Source organism: Squalius cephalus, assembly GCF_949319135.1.
Source record: "Squalius cephalus genome assembly, chromosome: 1".
In the NCBI taxonomy this organism is placed as follows: Eukaryota; Metazoa; Chordata; class Actinopteri; order Cypriniformes; family Leuciscidae; genus Squalius; species Squalius cephalus.
Genome location: NC_137122.1, coordinates 6,677,184 through 6,687,119, shown reverse-complemented (window position 1 = coordinate 6,687,119; position 9,936 = coordinate 6,677,184). Strand labels below are relative to the sequence as shown.

General features: G+C 42.6%; 1 protein-coding gene across 1 annotated transcript in view; it reads left to right on the top strand.

The window, feature by feature from the left end:
- The first annotated feature begins 1,527 nt into the window (after positions 1-1,527).
- Positions 1,528-9,936, top strand: part of LOC307156174 (uncharacterized protein) — a 66,944-nt gene continuing 58,535 nt past the window's right edge. The window contains exon 1 of the mRNA XM_079867403.1: positions 1,528-1,734. The gene's annotated coding sequence lies outside the window, so the exon portion shown is untranslated. The remainder of the gene's footprint in view (positions 1,735-9,936) is intronic.

The following is a 9,936-nucleotide window of genomic DNA, read 5'->3' as shown; positions in this document are numbered from 1 at the left end:
ACCAGAATTAAGGTTTCTAGCCAGGGCAAAATCAACGCTGCAAAGGCGAGTGAAAGGGCTGGTGAGTGGCTACCGCCAAGCCTCAGGTAAGAGCCCCCTGCTCTCAGCTCAGGCTGAGAGTGAATTGGCTAGCCTTGTTAAAATGTTAGCTGAAAGGGGGTTCCCCCTGGAATGCAGTGATATATGGCGTATTACGTTCCAGTACTGCAAAATTAATGGCATCCCTGGTTTTTCTGCGGAAAAGCAAAAAGCTGGTCACTACTGGTTTGAGGGGTTCATGAAAAGGAATCCAAACCTGAGCCTCCACAAGCCAGAATCACTCTCAGCTGCAACGGCCTCTGGGATGAATCTCACAGAAGTTGAACAATGGTTTCAGACCTACACGTCACTCCTCCACCGCCTACAGATCCAGGAGATGCCATCTCACCTGTGGAACTGCGATGAATCCGGACTGCAGGACCATTTCATCTCAAAAAAGGTTGTTGGGGTGACTGGCAAGTCCTGCTTCCAGGTAACATCAGGGGAAAAAGGAGAAACGACAACAGTCCTGGCTGGGTTCAATGCGGATGGGACTTACACCCCCACAATGGTAATTTTTAAGGGAAAGAGGCTCAGGGCAGAGTGGCTGGAGGAGCAACCAGAAAAAGCAATTATCCGCGTGTCAGAAAATGGCTGGATAAACTCCCAGCTGTTTCTGGAGTGGGGCCAGCGGTTTGTCCAGCAGCTGCCTAAGGAGGATCCAAGACCCCATGTCCTGCTCTTAGATGGCCACTAGAGCCATGTCTTCAATCGCAAGCTCATGAAGAAAAATAATATCCATGTAGTGAGCTATCCTCCCCACACCACCCACACCCTCCAGCCAGCAGACAGATCGCTGTTTCGAAGCCTGAAACACCACTGGCAGGAACTGGGACGCAAGTGGACAAGGAAGACAGGCGGGAAGAAGCTTCCAAAACAGCTGTTCAGCCCTGCTTTGTGACTTTCATTGCAGAATGCTCAAATTGAGCCAAGGCTACGGTGGCCCATTAGTGCACAAACCAAAAACTCAAATCTAAATTCTCTGGAGTTGTTTAATCCTCCTCTTTAGTCTTCTTTTCTCTTCAGTTGATTTCATCTGAGGCTGTGTCTGAAGTCAGTTGTAGTTCTTGTCTTTCTGCTCATCTCTTTTTCTGTTCTCTTCTTTCCTTCAGTGATTCTGCTTGTTAACAGTCTTATTAAGGTTGATATGACTCCATATTTAATATACACAGGTTTTGTGGCTCAGATCAGGTCCAGTTCTGGTTTATTTCTTTGCTCTTGGCTGACATGTGGCATTGCTATGGCCTGCATGAGGGCCAGATCATCTTTCCACATGTGCCAGATGTGGGCCGGAACAATGTTGCTATCTGGGATGTAATATATTATTGTCAATCTGTGTTATGTCTGTTATGATAAAAAAAAAGAAGAAAAAAAAAAAGAAACCTGAACCAATCAGGTGTACCTAAGAAAGTGAAAGTGAACAAGAGAAGCAGGAAATAAATCTGGCACACCCAACACACGGATGTAACACACAGTGCTATAGCCTTCTGCTGCTCTGATGGACGTTTATAACTATTTATAGACAGTCCAGAACTCTTGGATCTTTAACTGAATACTCCTGTATGGTATAGTTCATGCTCTTGTATTATTGTATTTGCTCTAATTAGAGTGGGGTGAGTGAATCAGGAACATCAGAGGTGATTTCCACATCTACAGGTGAGAATATCTTACAGACTCAATGACTGTATATGTTGCTGCCAAACTGATTTTATGCTTGATTATCTGAAATGATTTCATTTTCTTTTCTTTGCTAAATTTCTTTATTTTTAATGAAAAGTTTGTCTTCATTGTCATGTTACCTTCTTATAATTGTGTTCTTAGTCTTTAAGTTCTTTCACACCAAATCTTACTAAAAAATGGAGGAACAAATCGACTAATCTCAGCCGAATGACCATTTTACACCAAAAGCACAAGTTGGACTGAAGGAAATGCAAATTCACAATGTTCAAGATGACACATCAACACAGAGCTGCTGCCAGAAGAAACAAGCAGAACAAGTTCAGCAGTTAAAATCAGAACAACACGGAAGTCCTGCGTGAAAGGGTTGATTTAAAATATATATATATATATATATATATATATATATATATATATATACAGTGCAATGCATAAGTGAATACACCCATGCTAAAGTTGACTAAAAAGAGGAATAAAAAATCATATTTTGGAAATTGAACTTAATGCCTTAATTTAAAAAATGAGGAAAAATCCAACCTTTAAGGACACCAATTTTCTTTGTGAATGAATAATGTATCGTAAATAAATAAATGTTCTTCCTTAAAATACATGGTGTATAAGTGAGTACACCCCTATGTTAAATTCCCATAGAGGCAGGCAGATTTTTTATTTTTAAGTATTTAAAAAAAATTTTTTTTAGGATACTATGCATCCTGATAAAGTTCCCTTGGCCTTTGGAATTAAAATAGCCCCACATCATCACATAGCCTTCACCATACCTAGAGATTGGCATGGTTTTATTTCAGTTAGCCTAATAGCTAGTTTGATTTGCATTGAGAGATGATCTTATGGAAAGTACCCCATGCCAATCTCTAGGTATGGTGAAGGCTATGTGATGATGTGGGGCTATTTTAATTCCAAAGGCCAAGGGAACTTTATCAGGATGCATAGTATCCTGGATCCATGTAGTAACTGGCCTTTAAAATTAAAAATCTGCCTGCCTCTATGGGAATTTAACATAGGGGTGTACTCACTTATGCATCATGTATTTTAAGGAAGAACATTTATTTATTTACGATACATTATTCATTCACAAAGAAAATTGGTGTCCTTAAAGGTTGGATTTTTCCTAATTTTTTAAATTAAGGCATTAAGTTCAATTTCCAAAAGATGATTTTTTATTCCTCTTTTTAGTCAACTTTAGCATGGGTGTCTAAACTTATGCATTGCACTGTATATATTCTAAGTAAACAACAATAGCCCAAGTGTAGTGAAACATTTTTTATTGAGACTATAAAAAATAATTCTGAAAAAAATATTAATTCTGCATCTCTTTTTAGGTGTGCCAGCTGCCACTGTGGGTGGCACCGGCGCACCCTGGCACACCCCTGGCTACGCCCCTGAATGCAAAGGGGAAGACAAAACAGAGTAGTAAGTTAACATAAGTTTAACATAACATAAGTTAACATAACTTACATAAGATATGTAGCGCCCTCTACCTGTCTATCTTTTAATTATTTAGGAGTGCATCAGGTTAATTAAATATATACAGAAAAGTGGAAAAGTTTGGCCGTTCTGATGTCACTGAGTAAATTCTCTCTCATAAAATGACTTAGAATGACACTCTATGCTCACATAATATTAACTTGTCAAGAAGAAATATATATTTTGAAAACTAAGAAATAAGGATAAGAAATAAAATGTAAGAGTTAAAATATCTAAGAGTTCAAATACATATTTTTTAAAAGCAGAATTGCGAGATATGTGGTCATATTCACATGTGGTGTTCAGTGTTGGCAGTCTAGAAGCGATACTGGTTTCAACTACAGTACTACCATAGTGGTTGCTTTATATGATCCGAGTTCCTGGTAGCAGGTCCTCGATCCAAGCACAGGCTCAACACTAACTAACATAACCAAAACTTTTAAATACCAACATAATAGAACATCAAACATTAACAAGTCTCTCCGTTTTAAAATATCACTTTATTTCATGTTACAACCCCCAATATAGTCTAGGGGTTCGGGGGTCCAACATTTAAAATTGATATTAAAAGAGAAACATATATATTTTGTACAAAGACCCACCAATCCAGGTAACTGTGCAAAAAGCCAACACCTTTATTCAGTACACCAAGGTTATAGGCAAAAAGTGAAGTAAGACACAAACATGAAGAATATAGGTAATATGCAGTGAATACAGAATTTCTGTAAGATGGTCAATTTCACAAAGAGGAAGAGGGGACATGGACGGTGCCAAAGAAAAATAACAAAACCAAACGAAGTATAACTTTTAAATAACCTCTAATCCTAACTAAGAAAATAAAGAAAGAAAACAAAGATCTTCTGCGTCCATGACGGCGCTGCGTTTTCAGCTCCTCCAGCTTCCAGCCTGAGCTCCTCAACCTCCAGGAAGAAAGAGAAAAAAAAAAAACTAAAAAAACCTTTAACATCCTACAGTATCAAAGCCCAAGCTTCAGCTGGCGCTGCGTTTTCAGCTCCTCCAGCTTCCAGCCTGAGCTCCTCAACCTCCAGGAAGAAAGAGAAAAAAAAAACTAAAAAAAACCCTTTAACATCCTACAGGATCAAAGCCCAAGCTTCAGCTGGCGCTGCGTTTTCAGCTCCTCCAGCTTCCAGCCTGAGCTCCTCAACCTCCAGGAAGAAAGAAAAACAAAAAAAAAACCTTTAACATCCTACAGTATCAAAGCCCAAGCTTCAGCTGGCGCTGCGTTTTCAGCTCCTCCAGCTTCCAGCCTGAGCTCCTCAACCTCCAGGAAGAAAGAAAAAAAAAAAAAACGAAAAAAAAACCTTTAACATCCTACAGGATCAAAGCCCAAGCTTCAGCTGGCGCTGCGTTTTCAGCTCCTCCAGCTTCCAGCCTGAGCTCCTCAACCTCCAGGAAGAAAGAAAAAAAAAAAAACTAAAAAAAAACCTTTAACATCCTACAGGATCAAAGCCCAAGCTTCAGCTGGCGCTGCGTTTTCAGCTCCTCCAGCTTCCAGCCTGAGCTCCTCAACCTCCAGGAAGAAAGAAAAAAAAAACACCCTTTAACATCCTACAGGATCAAAGCCCAAGCTTCAGCTGGCGCTGCGTTTTCAGCTCCTCCAGCTTCCAGCCTGAGCTCCTCAACCTCCAGGAAGAAAGAAAAAAAAAAAAACTAAAAAAAAACCTTTAACATCCTACAGGATCAAAGCCCAAGCTTCAGCTGGCGCTGCGTTTTCAGCTCCTCCAGCTTCCAGCCTGAGCTCCTCAACCTCCAGGAAGAAAGAGAAAAAAAAAAACTAAAAAAAAACCTTTAACATCCTACAGGATCAAAGCCCAAGCTTCAGCTGGCGCTGCGTTTTCAGCTCCTCCAGCTTCCAGCCTGAGCTCCTCAACCTCCAGGAAGAAAGAAAAAAAAAAAAATTTAAAAACCCTTTAACATCCTACAGGATCAAAGCCCAAGCTTCAGCTGGCGCTGCGTTTTCAGCTCCTCCAGCTTCCAGCCTGAGCTCCTCAACCTCCAGGAAGAAAGAAAAAAAAAAAACCTAAAAAAAAACCTTTAACATCCTACAGGATCAAAGCCCAAGCTTCAGCTGGCGCTGCGTTTTCAGCTCCTCCAGCTTCCAGCCTGAGCTCCTCAACCTCCAGGAAGAAAGAGAAAAAAAAAAAATTTAAAAACCCTTTAACATCCTACAGGATCAAAGCCCAAGCTTCAGCTGGCGCTGCGTTTTCAGCTCCTCCAGCTTCCAGTCTGAGCTCCTCAACCTCCAGGAAGAAAGAGAAAAAAAAAAAATTAAAAAACCCTTTAACATCCTACAGTATCAAAGCCCAAGCTTCAGCTGGCGCTGCGTTTTCAGCTCCTCCAGCTTCCAGCCTGAGCTCCTCAACCTCCAGGAAGAAAGAGAAAAAAAAAAATTTAAAAAACCCTTTAACATCCTACAGTATCAAAGCCCAAGCTTCAGCTGGCGCTGCGTTTTCAGCTCCTCCAGCTTCCAGCCTGAGCTCCTCAACCTCCAGGAAGAAAGAAAAAAAAAAAAACGAAAAAAAAACCTTTAACATCCTACAGGATCAAAGCCCAAGCTTCAGCTGGCGCTGCGTTTTCAGCTCCTCCAGCTTCCAGCCTGAGCTCCTCAACCTCCAGGAAGAAAGAGAAAAAAAAAAAATTAAAAAACCCTTTAACATCCTACAGGATCAAAGCCCAAGCTTCAGCTGGCGCTGCGTTTTCAGCTCCTCCAGCTTCCAGCCTGAGCTCCTCAACCTCCAGGAAGAAAGAAAAAAAAAAAAAACGAAAAAAAAACCTTTAACATCCTACAGGATCAAAGCCCAAGCTTCAGCTGGCGCTGCGTTTTCAGCTCCTCCAGCTTCCAGCCTGAGCTCCTCAACCTCCAGGAAGAAAGAAAAAAAAAAAAACTAAAAAAAAACCTTTAACATCCTACAGGATCAAAGCCCAAGCTTCAGCTGGCGCTGCGTTTTCAGCTCCTCCAGCTTCCAGCCTGAGCTCCTCAACCTCCAGGAAGAAAGAAAAAAAAAACACCCTTTAACATCCTACAGGATCAAAGCCCAAGCTTCAGCTGGCGCTGCGTTTTCAGCTCCTCCAGCTTCCAGCCTGAGCTCCTCAACCTCCAGGAAGAAAGAGAAAAAAAAAAACTAAAAAAAAACCTTTAACATCCTACAGGATCAAAGCCCAAGCTTCAGCTGGCGCTGCGTTTTCAGCTCCTCCAGCTTCCAGTCTGAGCTCCTCAACCTCCAGGAAGAAAGAAAAAAAAAAAAACTAAAAAAAAACCTTTAACATCCTACAGGATCAAAGCCCAAGCTTCAGCTGGCGCTGCGTTTTCAGCTCCTCCAGCTTCCAGCCTGAGCTCCTCAACCTCCAGGAAGAAAGAGAAAAAAAAAAACTAAAAAAAAACCTTTAACATCCTACAGGATCAAAGCCCAAGCTTCAGCTGGCGCTGCGTTTTCAGCTCCTCCAGCTTCCAGCCTGAGCTCCTCAACCTCCAGGAAGAAAGAGAAAAAAAAAAAATTTAAAAACCCTTTAACATCCTACAGGATCAAAGCCCAAGCTTCAGCTGGCGCTGCGTTTTCAGCTCCTCCAGCTTCCAGCCTGAGCTCCTCAACCTCCAGGAAGAAAGAGAAAAAAAAAAAATTTAAAAACCCTTTAACATCCTACAGGATCAAAGCCCAAGCTTCAGCTGGCGCTGCGTTTTCAGCTCCTCCAGCTTCCAGCCTGAGCTCCTCAACCTCCAGGAAGAAAGAGAAAAAAAAAAAATTTAAAAACCCTTTAACATCCTACAGGATCAAAGCCCAAGCTTCAGCTGGCGCTGCGTTTTCAGCTCCTCCAGCTTCCAGCCTGAGCTCCTCAACCTCCAGGAAGAAAGAAAAAAAAAAAAACGAAAAAAAAACCTTTAACATCCTACAGGATCAAAGCCCAAGCTTCAGCTGGCGCTGCGTTTTCAGCTCCTCCAGCTTCCAGTCTGAGCTCCTCAACCTCCAGGAAGAAAGAAAAAAAAAAAAACTAAAAAAAAACCTTTAACATCCTACAGGATCAAAGCCCAAGCTTCAGCTGGCGCTGCGTTTTCAGCTCCTCCAGCTTCCAGTCTGAGCTCCTCAACCTCCAGGAAGAAAGAAAAAAAAAAAAACTAAAAAAAAACCTTTAACATCCTACAGGATCAAAGCCCAAGCTTCAGCTGGCGCTGCGTTTTCAGCTCCTCCAGCTTCCAGCCTGAGCTCCTCAACCTCCAGGAAGAAAGAAAAAAAAAACACCCTTTAACATCCTACAGGATCAAAGCCCAAGCTTCAGCTGGCGCTGCGTTTTCAGCTCCTCCAGCTTCCAGCCTGAGCTCCTCAACCTCCAGGAAGAAAGAGAAAAAAAAAAACTAAAAAAAAACCTTTAACATCCTACAGGATCAAAGCCCAAGCTTCAGCTGGCGCTGCGTTTTCAGCTCCTCCAGCTTCCAGTCTGAGCTCCTCAACCTCCAGGAAGAAAGAAAAAAAAAAAAACTAAAAAAAAACCTTTAACATCCTACAGGATCAAAGCCCAAGCTTCAGCTGGCGCTGCGTTTTCAGCTCCTCCAGCTTCCAGTCTGAGCTCCTCAACCTCCAGGAAGAAAGAAAAAAAAAACACCCTTTAACATCCTACAGGATCAAAGCCCAAGCTTCAGCTGGCGCTGCGTTTTCAGCTCCTCCAGCTTCCAGCCTGAGCTCCTCAACCTCCAGGAAGAAAGAGAAAAAAAAAAACTAAAAAAAAACCTTTAACATCCTACAGGATCAAAGCCCAAGCTTCAGCTGGCGCTGCGTTTTCAGCTCCTCCAGCTTCCAGCCTGAGCTCCTCAACCTCCAGGAAGAAAGAGAAAAAAAAAAAATTTAAAAACCCTTTAACATCCTACAGGATCAAAGCCCAAGCTTCAGCTGGCGCTGCGTTTTCAGCTCCTCCAGCTTCCAGCCTGAGCTCCTCAACCTCCAGGAAGAAAGAAAAAAAAAAAACCTAAAAAAAAACCTTTAACATCCTACAGGATCAAAGCCCAAGCTTCAGCTGGCGCTGCGTTTTCAGCTCCTCCAGCTTCCAGCCTGAGCTCCTCAACCTCCAGGAAGAAAGAGAAAAAAAAAAAATTTAAAAACCCTTTAACATCCTACAGGATCAAAGCCCAAGCTTCAGCTGGCGCTGCGTTTTCAGCTCCTCCAGCTTCCAGCCTGAGCTCCTCAACCTCCAGGAAGAAAGAAAAAAAAAAAAACGAAAAAAAAACCTTTAACATCCTACAGGATCAAAGCCCAAGCTTCAGCTGGCGCTGCGTTTTCAGCTCCTCCAGCTTCCAGCCTGAGCTCCTCAACCTCCAGGAAGAAAGAAAAAAAAAACACCCTTTAACATCCTACAGGATCAAAGCCCAAGCTTCAGCTGGCGCTGCGTTTTCAGCTCCTCCAGCTTCCAGCCTGAGCTCCTCAACCTCCAGGAAGAAAGAAAAAAAAAACACCCTTTAACATCCTACAGGATCAAAGCCCAAGCTTCAGCTGGCGCTGCGTTTTCAGCTCCTCCAGCTTCCAGCCTGAGCTCCTCAACCTCCAGGAAGAAAGAGAAAAAAAAAAACTAAAAAAAACCCTTTAACATCCTACAGGATCAAAGCCCAAGCTTCAGCTGGCGCTGCGTTTTCAGCTCCTCCAGCTTCCAGCCTGAGCTCCTCAACCTCCAGGAAGAAAGAGAAAAAAAAAAACTAAAAAAAAACCTTTAACATCCTACAGGATCAAAGCCCAAGCTTCAGCTGGCGCTGCGTTTTCAGCTCCTCCAGCTTCCAGCCTGAGCTCCTCAACCTCCAGGAAGAAAGAGAAAAAAAAAAAATTTAAAAACCCTTTAACATCCTACAGGATCAAAGCCCAAGCTTCAGCTGGCGCTGCGTTTTCAGCTCCTCCAGCTTCCAGCCTGAGCTCCTCAACCTCCAGGAAGAAAGAGAAAAAAAAAAAATTTAAAAACCCTTTAACATCCTACAGGATCAAAGCCCAAGCTTCAGCTGGCGCTGCGTTTTCAGCTCCTCCAGCTTCCAGCCTGAGCTCCTCAACCTCCAGGAAGAAAGAAAAAAAAAAAACCTAAAAAAAAACCTTTAACATCCTACAGGATCAAAGCCCAAGCTTCAGCTGGCGCTGCGTTTTCAGCTCCTCCAGCTTCCAGCCTGAGCTCCTCAACCTCCAGGAAGAAAGAGAAAAAAAAAAAATTTAAAAACCCTTTAACATCCTACAGGATCAAAGCCCAAGCTTCAGCTGGCGCTGCGTTTTCAGCTCCTCCAGCTTCCAGCCTGAGCTCCTCAACCTCCAGGAAGAAAGAGAAAAAAAAAAATTTAAAAAACCTTTAACATCCTACAGGATCAAAGCCCAAGCTTCAGCTGGCGCTGCGTTTATATGTGTGTGTGAATGAGGTGCAGGTGTGTAGTGCAATCAGTCCCAGGTGAGAGGCATTATGGGAATTGGAGTTCGGTGAGTAATGTTAATATTCCAGAGACGGTGGTGAAGAGGAGGCGGTGCGGGAGCCTGCTCTGTAACACATGGTCAATCTGCCTCTTCATTTAGAGGAGCAATCTCGAATAAAGCGCCTCTTTTTTTTTTATCTTTCATCATTTTCATGACACAAGTGAGAACGAGTTTTTTTCCTCTTTCTCTAACCTTTTTTGTTTTTTTCCATGATCCTCCAGTTAACATGGGGTGATTGTCTTTAAACTCT